The sequence below is a fragment of the Equus caballus genome, chromosome 15, assembly GCF_041296265.1.
Source record: "Equus caballus isolate H_3958 breed thoroughbred chromosome 15, TB-T2T, whole genome shotgun sequence".
Classification (NCBI taxonomy): Eukaryota; Metazoa; Chordata; class Mammalia; order Perissodactyla; family Equidae; genus Equus; species Equus caballus.
Window position 1 is genome coordinate 67134014 of NC_091698.1, and position 15643 is coordinate 67149656.

The window sequence follows — 15643 nt, forward strand, 5'->3', positions numbered from 1 at the left end:
TGACTAACAAATTCAGGAGGCCCATTCCCTGCCTCAGTGCCTTTGCTCATGCTGTGCTCCCTTTATGCTGGCCTGCCTTCCCTCCACTCATGGACAACTCTCCAGTGGCTGGTCGTTCTTCAGGATACAGAGCGAATCAACTTCTTTCATCAAACCAATCCCAATTATCCAAGAGATTCTTCTGAATTCTTCTCTGAATTCACACTTACACACAGGGTGCTACACTTTAGCACTTGGTAGCCGGTCTCTACAATGGTTCCCAGTGGTCTTCACCTCCCAGTATTCATGCCCCCATGTAGTTTTCCTCAGTGTGTAGAGCTGACCATTGTAACCAATAGGATATGGCAGAAATGACATGGTGTGAATCCCATGGCTAGGTCATAAAAGACATTGCGACTTCTGGTTCGTGCTCTCTTGGATCACATGCTCTGGAAGAATTTAACCGCCATATCAGGGTCAGGAGGACACTTAAGCAGCCCTATGAAATGGTTCATGTGGTGACGAACTGAAGCTACTAGGCAACCACCAGTGCTAATGGCAAGCACGTGAGCGAGCCATCTTGGAAGTGGATCTTCCTGCCCCAGTCCAGCCTTCAGATGACTGCAGCCTCATGAGACCCAGAGTGAGACCACCCAGCTAAACTGCGTCCAGATACCTGACCCACAGAAACAGTGTGAGGGGCAAATATTCACTGTTTCAAGCTGCTAAGTTTGGGGTAATTTGTTATTCAGTAGTAGATAACTTACACAAATGTCATCTTCAATAAATGTCTTCTCAAATCTATTAAAATGCAGGAACTATGATTTTTTCCTCTTCCTTGCATTTCCCATGACTCTTGACACAAAGATGGACACTTTAGAACATGCACAACATGAGGATGTACTTGCTTGTTCATTCATTCATTACTCAACAAATATTTATTGAGTACCAATGTGCTACATACTGTGCTTACCAAAAGGGACAAAACAGATAAGTTCTCTGCCTGGAGGAGCTTATGATTCAGTCATTGAATAATCACAAGAAAATATATAATTACCATGTAAATGCTATGAATACAAAGTAAAAGAGACAGGGACCTCATTTATATTGGGAATGGGGAGGAGTCAAGAAGCGTCATTTAAGAAGAAGCCTAAAGGATAAGTAGCAATCACTCAGGCCACAGGAAAGGAAACAAGGAAAGGCATTCCAGGTGTGTGACTGTCCTCGGAGCCCTGGGACTTTGGCAGGAAGTAGGGGAAGCCGGGGGGACACTGACATGGGACAAGGTCCGTGAGGAAGCCCAGGACCAGTTCATCAGGAGTTTTATGAGTCATGTTAGGTAATATGGATTTTACTCTCAGTGCACAGGGAAGTCACTGGGGGAGTTAAGCAGGCGCTCCACGTCCCTGATAGGAAGTTATGAGGAGAATGTCTTGGAGATGGTTAAGAATGGGGCTGTAATAACAGTGGTCAGTGGCTCCTGCCATCATCCTTCGGGGAGATGACAGTGGCCTGGGCTGGGATAGTGACAGTGGGAGTGGAGAGAAATGGACAGTTGCAAGAGATATTTTGGAAGTAGAATGGACAGGAATTGGAGGTGGATGGAAGGGGGAAAGAGGCAGGTGTTAAGACTTACTGGTTCATTGGTTGATGATACAAAATCCTTCAGCAGACATTCCTCAGAGGCTGCCTTGGCCGGGACCCTTTCCTACCTTGGCGTGAAGTGGGACCCCTTCCGCTGGCCCATGACTCCACCGTCACTCCCCAACAGCTCTCACCAGGCCCAAGCAGCCCTGCCAGCATCTGCCCAGTGGCTGTGCCAGATCTGTGGGCCGCACCATGCAGGTAACACTATCCATTTCTGTTCGCTGCAATATGGCCAGGACCCAACCCAGTGTTTGGTGCAGAATAGGTGCTCGATTAACATTGGGTGAATGAATATACACCCAAGAAATGAATAAATGAGTGCATATCTGCCCCCGTGCCCTGTATCTATCCCTTTGATCCTGTTCTGGAGTTTAATCCAGCCCCAAACTGCTCCTGCCAGGGTCCAAGCTCTGAGCCGTGTAGACTGGCTTGGGGCAGGTGGGAGAAGGCAGGAGCCAGAAAGGAAGCAAGCCCCAGTCTGCTGGTCTTACTGATGTCCCTTCCAGCCCTAGACCTCTTCCCTGGGTCCTTGGTCGGGTCCCAGCCCTCTGCCATGGAACCTCAGAGCGTCCTGGTTTCATGTCCTGAGACCAGCTTATCACCAATTCTGCTCAGCTCTTTGCCAAAGAGGAAGCAGACCGGTTCCCATACCTTGTGTATATCAGAATCACTTGGGAGCTTGTGAAAAGTACAGCTTCCTGGGGCCCTCTCCCGGTTAATCTGACCCACTAGGTCCCGAGGCCCAGGAGATTGCATTATTAACAAGCTCTCCAAATGCTGCAGGTGGTTCCTGGATGACGCCGTGAGAAGCTCTGCTGCAGGGTGCTGGGACCTGGGTGATGCCAGGATTGTATCGGCCAAGCTAAGCGTCCCCAGAAACATGGTTGAAGGTGGGGTGGGAGTCAGGCCTTGCCCAAGGGCCATGGTCTTCATGGCCATTAGAGGACACGCCTGGCCCAGGCCCTGGGCATGCTGATCATAGAGGACCTCCATGTCACATCAAACACACCCACAGCCCATATTAAACATGTCTCTTTGCTCTAGAAAATTTGAAAGAACCGTTATACTTTTGAGCTTTTTAAAATGAATTATTCATACTGTTCTTATTATCACATATAAATGCTGTTATATAATAATATAACGACATATTTATTAGACATATACACCAGTAGAGTTGAATTGTAGGTGGCCATTGACATTTTATGGGCATTTAATTAACATTCACTAGTCTCAGTTTAGAAATTTTTGGCTCTTGGAGCCAATACCTTTAAATTCACGTTTCAAACATTTCCTACAGGCCCTTAAAAAAGCCAGCAGGCCTAGGGCACGGTGCCCATAAAGAGGCACTGCGCCATCCAAGGCAGCTCTTCCGAGGCCATCTGGGAGCAGGGAGGGAGGTGTCTGGGTTAGCACAGGGCACGGGCAGCCTCCACATCTCCACACAAGCCCTCGGGAGTCATCCTGACACGGCTGGGGTGGTGAGCACAGCAGTGCCGGGCTCAGCGTGGCAGATGTCCACCTGCCACCTGGGCACTAAATATAGCCCATACACAAAGCCCTTTCTGCTGGGGAGCCTGCAGAGTCGCCTTAATTGGCTGGAATTGCCACAGAGAGAAGCTCTGTTAAAATGAACTGAAAACAAGCTTCGTCCCACAATTTTAGGATGCTGAGGCTCATAACCAGACAACGGAATCTTCCTGCCAGCAACACGATATTGCTGGTCTTAATCACTCATAAATCTTTCAGCCTGATCATCTCAGGTGTTAAGGTCTGGCCTGGTGTAGGCATCTGGGGAATACTTGCTTTCCCCAGTGACCCAACAAAGGACATTTTCCCTCAGTGTTCTGTTCCTTAGTGCTACGGACTGAATGTTTGCATCCCTTAAAATTCATATGTTGAAGCCTTAACCCCCAGTGTGGCTGTATTTGGGGATGGGGCCTCTAAGGAAGTAATTAAGGTTAAATGAGATCATAAGGTCATAATTGATAGGACTACTGTCCTTATAAGAAGAGACACCAGAGAGCTTGTTACCAAAACTTCGGTCTCTGAACTTGGTGCCAATCCAAATAATGAGAACGGAGTTTTGGGTGGAAAAAAAAGACAGCTTTTATTTTCTTTACCAGGTAAAGGGAGTACCGGCCAGCTAATGCCTTGGGAACTGACGCCTCCCCATTAAGAAGCAGGTAAGGGGTTTTAAAAAGTTTGTGAGAAATGTGGCTGCTTATAGGGAGAGGGAAGCCTGTGAACCTGCTGGTTTGTTGCTTTCCCACCAGCCTGCGTTTGGCCTTGTGAGGCTGTTTGCAAGGAGCAGGGCGGGGGGTGAGATAAACGAATCTGCAGGTGGGCGTCCTTGGTTGTCCGCCTCCATGGTGGATGGTGGATTTCAGTACCAGGAAGACAAGGAGCTGGGGGCCTGGGAAGCCTGAGCTTCTTGATGTTCTCTGGACATCAGTTTCCCTGTAATAAACTTCAAGGATCCGTGATTGGCCAAAACTTTCGTGTGAGCCCAGCGTGAGGCTACCTGGGCTTTAACAATATGTAACTTCTGATTGGTTGTGAAGCTCAGGGATACAAAGGTTAAAGAAACAGATATTTATGTATGAGTGTAACTAAAGAAACAGGGGAAGGAGATGAGTGATTTGGTTTTAACCCTACGTATGCTGGGTTTAATGTAGGGGAACCCATATCAAGGCCGGTGTTAATTAAAAGCCTGCAACAAGCTCGCTCTCTGCGTGCACAGGAATGCAGTTTCTTCACGTGAACAGACAGTGAGATGGCAGCAGCCTATAAGCGAAGAGGAGAGGCCTCAGAATGAAACCTACCTGCTGGCACCTTGATCTTGAATTTCCCAGCCTCCAGAACTGTGAGTGTGAGAAGTAAATTTCTCGTTTTTAAGATATTTAGTCCATGGTAGTTTGTTCTGGCAGCCTGAGCTAATAAACTTAGCACCTTTCTTCTCTCATCTGAACCAGCACTGCTGAGCCCAACCCCAGGCCCACCCAATCAGAGCCTGCATCACAACAGGATGCTCAGTGATTCACAAGCATTACTTACAACAAGGTGTTGGACTTCTGGGAGGTCTGACTGGGCTAGCAGTCATTTGCTTCTCAGGATGAATGAGGGATCCTACATGGAGGTTGTTCAATAGGTAGGGTGGGAAAAAAGAACACTTCGAAACTAAAAATAGCTGCCAGCCTCCCAGATTTGTTGTTGGTGGCTCTTACATGATTCCATCCACGGGTAGTCTGATCTGGCTCTGAATTCAGCTGGCTTGGGCAGTGGGGAAGTCTGAACATCTTTCAACTGATACATGGATACAATATTTTCTGAAGGAGGGGTTAGTGATATTTAAAATGTGCATCCTGCCTTGTTGAAGAAATGAGAACAGATTTACATTTCTTTGCCGTTTCATGTCCACATGCCCTGAGTGACTGTTGGTTCAGGGGAATTTAATGCTACGCACCAACTCTAATCAACTGGTAACGGCCACCTGGAATGCTGCGTTGAGAAAGATTTTCAGGCTTCCTCTGGCATCCGTCAACAATAGAACCTTGATGGATTGGCGATGTCTGCCAAGAGCACGGAGTGGGAGTGACTGCCAGGTATGTGTTGATTCCACTCTAATGCAAAAGGCACAATTGACACACAAATTAACCAAGCGATTAGATCTGGTTTGGCTTGTGCTGTTGTTATTTATTATTTGTCATATATTTCATTTATTTGCACAAACAAGATTTCCTGACTTTAGATACTCAAAAAAGAAAAATAAGCAAGAAGAACTAGAAAAAAATTTGGAAAAGAAGAGTAAGTGGGGGGAATTAGCCCTCCCAGAAGTCACCATAATTCAGTGATTCCGTTTCCTGTTTGTTGTTGTTTTTACACTTACCGTCTCTGAAATTAAAGTGTGTCATCACAGTGACAGTCAGGCTGTAGTTGTCATCACCTGTCCATACACATCAACACTGGTTGAGATCGTCAGCAACTTGGAAGAAAATCCTAGAGACAATAGTGCGGTATTCTTTTAAGAAATGCTGGATCATCAAACTTGTACTCTTGATGGCACAAAGGATGATATGGGTTGGAAAAACAAGGACATCAATGGACAGAATCAAAATATGAATATGAAGACATTTTAGGACTACCTTAGCCAATTTATTCTGCTTATATTTTATTTTATGTATGTCCAAGTATGATATAAACTTCTATGTCTACAAAAGTCTAAAAGTGCTCTTTCAATAAGTATAAATTGAAATTTTAAGAGGCAAGAAAGCATTGTGTTATGGTTTAATAGGCAGCAATTGTCTTCCTTCTTGGTGGTACATAAAATAGTAGTGGGCCTTACAGTCTTTGATTAAAGGAAAAATAGATATTATAAAGTAACAATAATTAAAATGTTGCATTACAGGAGCACAACAGATTCATTCATTCATTCCTTTAGTCAACAAGTAACTTATGGGGGACATACTATATATCAGGCACCCTTCTAGAAGCAGAAGAGCATCAGTAAAAGAAAATGTCGCTGGCCGCTTGGGGGCTTACATGCTAGCAAGAGTAGATAGATAATAAATAAACATACAAACAGAGAAATAGATAATATTTCAGGGTTGGTAAGCACAGGGTGGGGACAGAAGGTGAGGGTGCAGGGTGGGGTTTCTATTTTACTTAGAGTTGTCAGGAAAGACTTTCCAAGAAGGTGGCATTTCAATAGACCTGAAGGAGGTGAAGGAGAAAGCCATGTGTGTAGCTGGGGGAAGAGCACTGTAAGTAGAGGACACAGCATGTACTAAGGCCCTGAGGCAGGAGTCCTCCTAGCATATTCAAGGAGCAGAAGGGGGACCAGTGTAGCTGGAGATCAGCAAGAGAGTGAGTGCACGAAAGAGGAAAAATATCTGAGGTGGCTGGGGGCCAGGTCAGGTAGGCCTGGGGACTTTGTGGGACTTTGGGAACCAATGGAGGGTTTTGAGCAGAGGAAGACATGATCCGACTTACATTTTAAAAGGATCACTCTGGCTGTGGAGCGGAGAAAAGTCCAGGGGAGGTGGGTGGAATCAGGGCTGCCATAGAAAAATCGGTTAGGAAGCTGTTGCCATAACCCAAGCGAGAGACGATGAGGCAGTGGTGGAGGTGGTGGGACTGGTTGGATTCTGGATATATTTGAGGGCAAAACTGACAGGACTTGATAGAGATTGTAGATGCAGAGAAGAGTCAAGACTTGGAGATTTGTGACTTGAGCTACAGAAGGAATGGAGCTGCGGTTTCTCGAGCAGGGAACATTGTGGGAGGAGGTTCTGGGGAAGATCAAGAGTTTGGATTCAGAAACGTTAAGTTTGAAATGCAGATTAAGCCTCCAAGTAGAGACTGAGAAGACAACTGGCTGCATGAGTCTGGAGCTCAAGAGAGAGGTCTGGGCCAGAGAAGTAAGTGCCACACAACATCAACGCACAGCTGGTGTTTAAAGGCGTTAAGGCTCAGCTTGGGAGAGGGAAGGGAAAATGTGCCAGGATAGAGCAGGAGGATGGGAGGGGAGGAAGAGCCAGAAAAGGAGGCTGGGAAGGAGTGGCCAGAGACACAGGCGAGAACCGAGAGAGAGAGGGCTCTCTCCAGAGAGCGGCTGCTGCAGATCCGTGGGCCAGACAGAAATCCCAGAAATAGACCCCAGTACTTAGAGGAATTCAGTGTACAGTTAAAGTAAATTTCAAACCAGTGGGGAAAGAGGAATCATTCAGTAATTGGGCTGGCAGTCTGGAAAAAAAGTAAAGTTTTATCAGGATAAAGTTCAAATATACCCAATATCTAAATGTATAAATAATTAAAATTTAAACACATAAACCAGAGGAAACCACAGGGAACATTTTTTTTTAATCCTTTGTTGGTGTAGAACAAAACTTAGGGGGCCAGCCCTGTAGCTGAGTGGTTAAGTTCGTGGGCTCAGCTTCAGTGGCCCAGGGTTTCGCCAGTTCAGATCCTGGGCTCGGACCTAGCACTGCTCATCAAGCCACGCTGAGGCGGCGTCCCACATGCCACAACTAGAAGGACCTACAACTAGAATATACAACTATGTGCTGGGGGGCTTTGGGGAGAAGAAGAAGAAAACAAAAAAGACTGTCAACAGATTTTAGCTCAGGTGCCAATCTTTAAAATAAAAAAACCTAGAAAGCTATACAATAGACGTGGTATATGTGCCTACATATTAATAAAAATATCTGCATGACAAAAACCATGTTTACAAAAGTCAAAAAGCAAGTGACAAAATAGGAAAAATATTTACTACTCATTTAGGGCTAATTTCCATCATATCTAGAGGTCCTAGATCATATCAATAATGGTCATAATAACAATAACAATGATAATAAAAGAACAAGAAGCAATAAAAACATGGGTAAAGATTGTGTACCGAGCACTTAAGGAAAGAAAAATTCAAGTGGCTTCTAAGATGCTCAGACTCACTCACAATAAAAGAAATGCAAATTAAAACTACATGAGAGAACAGATTCATCAACTGAATTTTTTTTCCCTCTGCTTTTTCTCCCCAAATCTCCCCAGTACATAGTTGTATACTTTTTAGTTGTGGGTCCTTCTAGTTGTGGCATGTAGGACGTGGCCTCAGCATGGTCTTATGGGTGGTGTCATGTCCGCACCCAGGATCCGAACCGGCGAAACCCTGGGCTGACTGAAGCGGAGCACGCGAACTTAACCACTCGGCCAGGGGGCCGGCCCCCTGAGTTTTTGTTGTTTTTTTTAAATTTAAAGTTTGACAAAACACCATATTGGAGAGGGTGAGTGTTTTGCAGTCCCTCCAGGTGGGAGCGTATGTAAATTGGTAAGACCACTGTGGAGAGCAATCTGGGCAACATTCGTTAAAATTACAAAAGCACAGGCCCTTTGACACAGCATTTCTCCTTTTAGGAATTTACCTGTCCATGTAGTATAGACTTATTCACTGTATGATTGATTGTTTTTGTTTTAAATAAAATTTATTTTGGGGGCCGGCCCCACGGCCGAGTGGTTAAGTTCGTGCACTCCACTTCAGTGTCCCAGGGTTTCACCGGTTCGGATCCTGGCTGCAGACATGACACCGCTCATCAAACCATGCTGAGGCGGCGTTCCACATGCCACACCTGGAAGGACCCACAACTGAAAATACACAACTATGTACCGGGGGGCTTTGGGAAGAAAAAGGAAAAATAAAATCTTAAAAAAAAAATTATTTTGAAATATTTCAAACTTAAAGAAAAGTTGCAACTACAGTTTGAAGAACCTTTTTTTCTTAAATCATTTAAGAGTAAATTACTTTCATGTCCCCTCACCAGGTAAGTACTTTAGTGTATATTTCTATCAAATAAGGACATTCTTCTTCATACCCATAAAACAGCCATGAAAATCAGGAAATTAACAAATATAGAAAGGGTGAAAATTAGAATAAACCCTGTGGTGTTGGATTGGAATTGGAGGTATTGATATGAACTCATGATTTTCCATATACAGAGAGAGAGAAATAAATGTAGACATAAATGGGTGTGTGTATGTGTGTGTGTGTTCTCTAGCTCTGTCTCCTGAGAGCCCCTGGAAGCAGTGACAACCCATCAGCAGTGAGCACATCTGGGCACCAGATCTTGGCTTCTGAATACCATTTTCCATAAAAGGAATGAGGGCTCCATGGAGAGATGACTAATTCCAGAGCTGGAGCAAGGCCAGATCAAGATGAGCCTGGAATGCTCTCTCAAGACTATGATGATGTTCTGAAGCTATTACTGGTCTTTTCATTTCTTCATGGTATTAAAATTGCTGTATTAAAAATACTGGTGATACCATAAATTTAGTGTTTACTATGTCAGGCACTTTTGGACATTATTTTGATTAATCCTTACAGAACAAATTTGAGAAGTGGATTATCCTACCTTATATGTGAAGAAAACTGAGGCTAACCAGTAACTTGACCCAGTGCCCCTGACCCCTCATGGGATCCCCGACTGCCTCACACTGGTTTCCTTTTCTGGCCATGCACCCCATTCTCAGGGGCCCACCAGGCTTGTCTGTACCATGTGGCCCTGGCCTCCAGCCTTAGCTGACTGGTTGACCAGGAATTTGATACTGGAACCAGGCTGGGTCAAACAGAATCTTGAGGGACATGTAGACATGAAACTTGAAATAAAAGAATGAGAGACACAAAGATAAGGAGTCACCGAGGTTGAGACAGGTGAGGAGCAGCTCTCTGAGAAAGGGCCGCTAACTTCTTCTGAGTTGTGATTGTCAACCCTTCCATGTGATCCTTCCAACAAACTCCCCTTTGGTCCTTTGAGCCAGTCAGAATCCATTTCTGTTGCCAGCAACAAAAAGAGCCTTAATTAATAAGCAAGAATCACATATGGTAGAGACGGGATTTAAAATTTAGACTCTAAAGTCTGGTTCTTTTCCACTACACCATCACTCATGGGAACCATTTATTCATACTAATAAATATACATGTCCAGGGCTCTCTATTCTAACAAGGCTTTTAATAGGATCGTCAAGCCCAAATCAGTCTGACCATCCTGCTGGAAAGACCACGTGGAGAGGGTGAGCCCAGGATGACATAGAGAGCCTCAACCATCCCACTGTCCCAGGTGAGATGTTCCTGCCAAGATAGCAGACATGCGAGTGAAGCCATCCTGAATATGTCAGTCCGAGCTGCCACCTGACTGAGGCCACTTGAGAGAGCTCCAGCAAGAATAGCAGGGGAACCACCCAGCTAAGCCTCAGGCACCTCACAGAGTTGTGAGAAATAATAACATGGTGGTTGTTTTGAGCTGCTAGGTTTCGGGATGGTTTGTTAGGCAGCAATTGATGAGTAAAACAGATGGCTTCTTTGGAAAGGTGGTGTGAGATAATAGAAAATATATGTGCATATATATTGGCTCTGCCCCCAGTTCCTGTCCCAGAGCTCCTGAAACCCTCGTCATTTCCAAGGTGATAAGAACACTTAGTGTATCTTTTATTTGGTCTTTGACTCTAGTTCCTGACACAGGGGTTCTGAAACCCTTGTAACTTCCTGGGTGATAGGAGTGTCTTTTGTTCTAGTGAGGCGACCCCGAGTGGGCTCCTGGATGGCTCCTGGATGAGGACTGGTCACCAAAAGACTAAGCCATGATTAGAAGTTTGGAATATTCAGGCGCCAGCCCCGTGGCCGAGTGGTTAAGTTCGAGGGCTCTGCTGCGGAGGCCCAGGGTTTCACCGGTTGTGATCCTGGGCGTGGACATGGCACTGTTCATCAAGCCATTCTGAGGCGGCATCCCACATGCCACAACTAGAAGGACCCACTATGTACTGGGGGGCTTTGGGGAGAAAAAGGAAAAAAATAAAATCTTAAAAAAAAAAAAAGTGTAGAATATTCAGCCCCACCCCTCTTTCTCTTGAGAAGGAAGAAGGGCTGGAAGTGGAGTCAATGATTGATCACGCAAACGTGAGGAAGCCCCCCTAGAAATCCCGGAAGTACCGGGTTCTTAGAGCTTCCAGGTCAGCGAACACATCCATGTCCCAGGAGGGTGACACACTCCAACTCCATGGGGACAGAAGCTCCTGCCTTAGGAGCCTCCCAGACCTCACCCTATGTATCTCTTCATCTGGGATTCATCTGTATCCTTTACCATATCCTTTAATAAACTGGGAAATGTAAGTAAGTGTTTCCCTGAGTTCTGTGAGCTGTTCTAGCAAATAATCAAACTCAAGGGAGAGGAAGTCATGGGAACTCTCATTTGTAGCCAAGTCAGACAGAAGTTGTGTGTAACCTGGGGACCTACTGCCTGTGATTGGCATCTGAAGTGGGGAGCAGTCTCGTGGGACTGAGTCTTGAACCTGTGGGATCTGACGCTGTCTCCAGGTAGACAGTGTCAGAGACAGTTAAATTGTAGGACACCCAGCTGGTGTTGCAGAATTGCTTCGTGTGGGGGAAAAAAACCCACACATCTGGTGTCAAAAGTGTTGTGAGTGTTGTAGTAGTGTGGGAGTAAAAAAGAAACACAGGAGGAGGAAAGAGCTGGATTTTTCCTTACTCTGGAGAAGGAAAGACTGAACTGAGTTTTTCTAAAAAAAGGTGGCAGGTAAGATGAGAACTAAAAGATTGAGTGGGAGTCGGAGGGACCCTGGAGGAAGGCAAGCCAAGGCATAAGGGTCAGGAGAGAGCCTGGTGCGTCTGAGGAGCTGCAGGAGGCCAGTGTGGCTCCAGCGCCCAGTTGGTGCGGGGTCGGTGAGCCCAGGAGTCGAAAGGAAGATTTCTTAGACTCTCAAGATCTGGCAGTAGTGCTCTTTTATTTAGAGAATAGTGTGGAATAGCATGGGGACAGGACCCATGGGCAGGCAGAGCTGGTGCGTGGGGACAGGACCCACGGGCGGTCAGAGCTCCTGCTGCTGCCCTGAGTTGAGGGTTAGGGCCAATTTCATAAGGCATGGGTACGTGACTTATTTTTACTGGAAAAAGAAAAGATGATGTAAAAAGTCATTAAATGATTTCAGTGCAGATGGGGTCTGGTTATTGTGCGGTCATATAACTTTAGATACGAATCTGGCCATATAGATCGGCATGCAGGTGAGGATGCCCCGGGCTTCTCTCCCTGGGGCAGCCCTAATTCATACCATAAAAAAAAATCCACCGGGTCATATAGTTTGGCATGTAGGCCACATCACCTTGGGCTTCTCTAGCTGGGGCAGCCTTAATCCACGTCACAGTGATGGGAGGGTGGTACCAGATGAGGTGGGAGAGGGAGGCCGGGGCCAGGTCGTACAGGGCCCTGCAGGTCTTAGAAGGACCCTGGACTGTATTCCAACTGCAACGGATGGCACTGAAGGGGTTTAGCACGGGGTGACATGATTACCTGTGCAGATGTTTCTCTGGCTGTTGTGTGGGAGGATGGATTAGAGGCAGGTGACGTGAAAGCAGGAAAGACCAACTGGGGAGCTGTGTAATTGTCCCTGTGGGAGGTGATGGTGGCCTGAACGAGCGTGGTGGATATGAAGGTGGAGAGAAGTAGAGGAGCTCAACGCATGTGTTGGAGAGAGAATAAACAGAACTTGGTGATGGCTTGGAGAGGGGGTATGAATGAGAAAGAAGCAGCAAAAATGACTCCCAGATTCCTGACTTGACAACTGGGCAGAGGCTGGTGCCATTTCCTGAGCTGGGGAAAATGGTGGGAGGACAAGGTTTGGGTTGGGGGGGACACAGATCAAGAGTTCCCTTTTGCACACGCAGCGTTGGAGATGTCAGGGGGCTATCAGCGGAGATGTGAGTTGGCAGTTGAACATAAAAGTTTACTTTTTTTATTTTTTCTGAGGAAGATTATCCCTCAGCTAACTACTGCCAGTCTTCCTCTTTTTGCTGAGGAAGGCTGGCCCTGAGCTAACATCCGTGCCCATCTTCCTCTGCTTTCTATGTGGGATGCCTACCACAGCAGTGCGCGCCAAGCGGTGCCATGTCCGCACCTGGGATCCGAACCAGCGAACCCCGGGCCACCGACAAGCCGAACATGCGAACTTAACCGCTGCGCCACCGGGCCGGCCCCAAAAGTTTACATTTTAAAAAAGCAGTCTGGGGGCCGGCTTGGTGGCGCAGCAGTTAAGTACGTATGTTCCGCTTTGGTGGCCCGGGGTTCGCTGGTTCAGATCCTGGGTGTGGACATGGCACCACTTGGCAAGCCATGCTGTGGTAGGCGTCCCACGTATAAAGTAGAGGAAGATGGGCACAGATGTTAGCTCAGGGCCAGTCTTCCTCAGCAAAAAGAGGAGGATTGGTAGCAGATGTTAACTCATGGCTAATCTTCCTCAAAAAGAAAAGAAAAGTGGTCTGGGCTCTGGATAGACATTTGGGCGTTATCAGCCTAAAGCTGATATTTAAAGTTATGAGAAGAAATGATTTGCCTAGACAGGGAGGAAAGCAAGAGGAAATGCTCCAAGAGACGCAAACATTAGCCTCCTGGGGAGGAGGAAACCCGGCAAACAACCTGACCGGCAAAGTAGGACTTCCCTTTCGAGTGCAGGAAGCAGGTCCAAGGTGTTTCTACCCAACAGCTGTTCGGATGTTTGAAGACGAGCATCTTCTGCTAGATTACACCTTCCAAGTTAGTTCCCTCTGTCTTTCCTTGTAAGGCACAATTTAGAGTCCTTCACCAGATGGGTCATTCTCTCAAAGTCCTGTTCACTGAGTGTAACTATGCAGGTGTGACAGACCAGCCCAGAGCAGAGAGACTAGCTGAGCAGTGAAAGGGACACTACACCAAGAGCAACGGGGACAGCGGAGGACAGACGGGCCACTCACGCTTGTTGCTAAGAGATTTTCCATTGCTTTTCCCATCTGCAGGAAAGGGCTGAGGATTTCAGAGAAAGCCGCATAAACAATTGAATGAGCTCAGGCCCTCTGTTACTGCCTGACAGCCTCGGCGGCAGGGAGCTAGACTGTCTTCCAGGGCAAAAAATAAATAGTGTGAAACTTCCAACATGCTGCGAGTGTCAGAGGGCTGCTGGTGTGCTTTACAGCGAGGGCTCAGGATGGATTGTTTGGGAGAAGCCGAAACCTTGAAACACAGAGCAGGAAAGTTTTCCATCTTTTCCTTATTTACTCCGCAAACTTTTTCATTGCTGAGACACCAAGGCCTGAATAAATATGCACACTATGCAATTGCTCCCTTCCAAGCCCTGGCTGGAATGGCTGGCCTGCATTCTCCGTCAGTGCTGCCCAGCTTCACCATAGGCGTTTTTGGCTTTGGTTACCATACATTGTGCCCAGAGATCTAAGGAACAATAAACACGTGTGTGAGCAAGTTCACATGTACATATGTATCTGTGCACACCATGAGCTGTGCCACACCCCCTCAAACCTCCAGCATGTGGAGTTTGAAAACCTGTGCTCAGTATTACTTTGGCAAGGAAGGCTTCTTCATTCCTTACCTTCTGTCCTTTCTTCCTTCACGGCCAGCAGTGTGGATGGAGTCTTTGAGCAGACAGACCTGGTCAGAATAACAATCAGAGATTTGCGGGGAGAGGCCATCAGTGTTGCTGAGAACAGGGTTGGTTTGTCTTGTAGACACTCCAGTCTGAAGAGGGATGGAGACCAGAGAGAGAAGGGAGCACCCCCACCCCCCCACCATGATTCCCTGGGAGTTTTAAAGAAAGGCTTGGCCTTTCCTGGGGCTCTAGGGAGGGAGTATGTGAGCATAATCATTCCAGAGCACTGATTCTCAAAGTGTGGTCCCTCCTCATAGCAGCAGCAGCAGCACCTGGAAACTTATTACAAATGCACATTCTGGGGCCCCAGCCCAGACCCCCTCGATCAGCATCTCTGGGGATGGGGCCCAGCGATCTGTGTTCGACAAGCCCACCAGGGGACTCCATTCACACCCATGTTGGAAAAACTCTGCTCCAGCACGTGACTTTCTTTCCAGTAATGAACTATACCTTCATGCTCTAAGTATTACGTGCATATAATTTTACATTTGGGAAATGAAGGGGAAGTCTTATTTTTGTAACACAAACTACAGAATATCTGAGGGGGGCAAGAAGAGGGGAGATGGGACCGACCTCGTGGCTGAGTGGGTAAGTTCGCACGCTCCGCTTTGGCAGCCCAGGGTTTCGCCAGTTCAAATCCTGGAGACACACATTGCACTGCTCATCAAGCCATGTTGAGGCAGCGTCTCACATGCCACAAGTAGAAGGACCCACAACTAAAAATATACAACTATGTACCGGGGGGCTTTGGGGAGAAAAAGGAAAAAAAATCTTAAAAAAAAAAAAAGAAGAAGAGGGGAGACGATGGCACATTAGAATCCTAGAGGAAGAGCTTTATGTTCCTCAAAGCAGGACAAGGGCTAACAAAGGCTGTGAAATCCTGATTTAGAGAAAGGAAGGAAGATCTCTCTGAGGCAGGCCCTGGGAGCTCAGGTACCCGGGGGATCCATGCAGGGTAGAGGGTAGGGGGTAGTGAGAGAAGGCCAGGAACTCATCTTGCCCGCCAAGCCCAGGCCTGGAACAGGCTTTTCTTAGGCTGAGTTCTGTT

At 46.7% G+C, this 15643-nt stretch overlaps 1 long non-coding RNA gene across 1 annotated transcript; it reads left to right on the forward strand.

Annotated features, from left to right (window-relative positions):
- Positions 1-3288: 3288 nt before the first annotated feature.
- On the forward strand, positions 3289-9435 carry LOC138917750 (uncharacterized). The gene is made up of 4 exons (XR_011426195.1): positions 3289-3394; positions 3750-3809; positions 4367-5228; positions 9171-9435. It is a non-coding gene; the product is annotated as an uncharacterized lncRNA (long non-coding RNA).
- Positions 9436-15643: the final 6208 nt, after the last annotated feature.